The 2,841-nt window shown below is 39.6% G+C and overlaps 1 pseudogene; it reads left to right on the top strand.

Annotated features, from left to right (window-relative positions):
* Positions 1 to 289: 289 nt before the first annotated feature.
* LOC126937235 (olfactory receptor 1L1-like) lies at positions 290 to 1,364 on the top strand (annotated as a pseudogene).
* The last annotated feature ends 1,477 nt before the right edge of the window (positions 1,365 to 2,841 follow it).

Below are 2,841 nucleotides of genomic sequence, written 5' to 3'. Positions count from 1 at the left end.
CATTATTCCATCAGCTGGAAATTAAGTGAGAGATGAAACTTTTTATCCTACCACATATTAACTACTGAAAACCCTGAATACAATAAATATATATAGAAAAAGAAGAGAATAATTTCTCCAGGATTCCCCTCCTCTCCTTCTGAGAATTCTCTTTCACTCATTTCTTCCTCTTGCCCTATATCTCTTCTTTTCTCCCTTTCCCATTTCTGTTTCCCTGTAATTTTTTTCTTTAGAGCAGGCGACTGAAAGGAGATTAAAATATATATTAATTTCTAAATATCCTACATTAATGGAAAGAAACCACAATCCAGGTAATTATAACATTTTAAACTTTGTAATTGCTGATAAGAAGAACAAAAGGGAAAATTTTGTACAGATTGTATCAGATGTTGGAAGAATCTGATACAGTGTTAGTTTATCTTTAGGTGAACCCACAACTATGGGAAGAAATAAACTAACAAGACCCCCTGAATTCATCCTTCTCGGACTCTCCTCTTGACCTGAGGATCAGAAGCCTCTCTTTGCTGTGTTTCTCCCCATCTACCTTGTCACAGTGATAGGAAACTTGCTCATCATCCTGGCCATCCAGTCAGACACTCGTCTCCAGACACCCATGTATTTCTTTCTAAGTGTCCTGTCTTTTGTTGACATTTGCTATGTGACAGTCATTATCCCTAAGATGCCGGTGAACTTCTCGTCAGAGACAAAGATCATATCTTATGGTGAGTGTCTGACCCAGATGTACTTTTTCATAGCCTTTGGAAGCACAGACAGTTACCTGCTAGAGCCATGGCTGTTGACCGCTACATGGCCACTACATCACCATTGTGAGTCACAGACGCTGTGTCCTGCTTCTGGTTCCCTCCTTCTGCATTCCACATTTTCACTCCATCCTGCGCATTCTTCTGACTAATCAACTCATCTTCAGTGCCTCCAGTGTCATCCAGCACTTTTTCTGCAATGACCAACCAGTGCTAAAATTGTCCTGTTCCTCCCATTTTGTCAAAGAAATCATTGTAATGACAGAAGGCTTGGCTGTCATAATAACCCCCTTTTCATGTATCATCATCTCTTATTTAAGAATCCTCATGACTGTTCTAAAGATTCCTTCAGTTGCTGGAAAGCTGAAAGCATTTTCTACCTGTGGCTCTCATCTCACAGTGGTGACCCTGTTTTATGGAAGCATTAGCTATGTGTATTTTCAGCCCCTGTCCAACTATACTGTCAAGGATCTAATAGCAACAATTATCTACACCATACTGACTACAGTGCTAAATCCATTTATCCATTTATCCAATTGTCTGAGGAACAAAGACATGAAGCAGGGTTTGGCAAAGTTGATGCACGGGATGAAATGTCAATAAAAGACCTGACGTCTTAGGAGAATACCACAGATCTCTTGCCCTGGACTATAGGTTATTAATGGGTATGTGATTCTGAAATGATTATTAGATTCTGAAAGGATAGGACCTTCAATGATGAAAGGATAGGACCTTTCATTCCTTATATAAGAATGTTTATTGCACGTGTTGAAGCTACTCCTCAATATAATGCCTACAAACTAAGTTAGATCACTGTAATCTCCTGAGTATCCCTATTCATGCAGCTGGGTTTTCTTGTATAGTAATGTAAAGCTGCTTGAATGTCTTTGAGCCACTGTGTGTGTGTGTGTGTGTGTGTGTGTGTGTGTGTGTGTGTGTGGCTTCATCATATTAGCCCAGGGGCTCCTCAGTAACGAGGTCTCTCTCTCCCATTATAAATGTCAGAACTGTGACTCCTTCCTCTGCATTTCCTCAAAGATTAAAGCCTGGCTTCTATTGTTGTCATAGTCTCAACAAATAAAATCATCCCGTTAGATAACTCTTAGTGAATCAGTGTCAGGTCAGGTTCCTAAGAGTATGGCATCTCAGTATTCTTCCTGCTTCCCACCTGGCAAAGCTGACTGTACCTTAAGTCTCTCATTAATTTCATTTGACCCAAACTCAACTGCACTGTTTTCCCAGGAAGTATGTGTTAAGTTCCAGTAACCTTAGTAGCAGATGCCTCCAACTCCTGGGTCAGTTCTCTTCCTTAACAGACTTAAGACAGTCTTCTAACCAGAAAAACCAATTGTGTAGGAAAGAAACACTTTTGCTCATTTGTGAGTTCTGAGAAATATTAGTCACTGCTAGTCCGTGAATTATCTTGCAACTCAGAGATTTGTGAATTCATTTGCTCTTTCAACAAATTTTTACTTCTGATACACCATGCACCAGCCTACCGGACTTAAAAACAAAGATAATGAGCTACATGATTTAAGTCAACAATGTGAAGGCCAAAGATCAGCAGGGTCTAAGGAAACAAAATAACACAGGCAATACAAGTATTTGGAGGGCAATTTCCTGTTAATTAGATTGTTTTAGGTTTGCAAGGTACAGAGAAACACACATACTTTTAAGTAACAAGTGTCAAATAAAAATCCAATCTGGTCTTAGGTAAGGAGAGATATTACTGCAAAAGGGGGGAAATGGTCTATAGCAATAATGCAAGGGAACTATTGCACTAGGGAGAATGTCTCAATTGTGAGACCAACAAAAGTGTCAAATGTCAGAGAGAAAAGGAATTTTCTTTCATAAAAAGAAGTGAACAAGAATGAGGCTAGAAAGAAACAGATATGCAGAAGTGGGATGAGCTAGTAACAGTAGCAGGACTGAAGAGTTGGTCAAAGAAGGTATTTTATTAGTTGACGTTCCAGCGGGGTCATTAAGGAGGGGTTATATGCCAACTCAGATTGAGGGTAGGTCAAAGTGCTTTCTTTTCCAGAACACAAAAGAGTGGAGGGATTTCTTGAACTGCCACTGT

This window comes from Macaca thibetana, chromosome 15 (assembly GCF_024542745.1).
Source record: "Macaca thibetana thibetana isolate TM-01 chromosome 15, ASM2454274v1, whole genome shotgun sequence".
Taxonomy (NCBI): domain Eukaryota; kingdom Metazoa; phylum Chordata; class Mammalia; order Primates; family Cercopithecidae; genus Macaca; species Macaca thibetana.
Note: the sequence above shows the minus strand (reverse complement) of the source record. Positions and strands in the feature narration are given on the sequence as shown.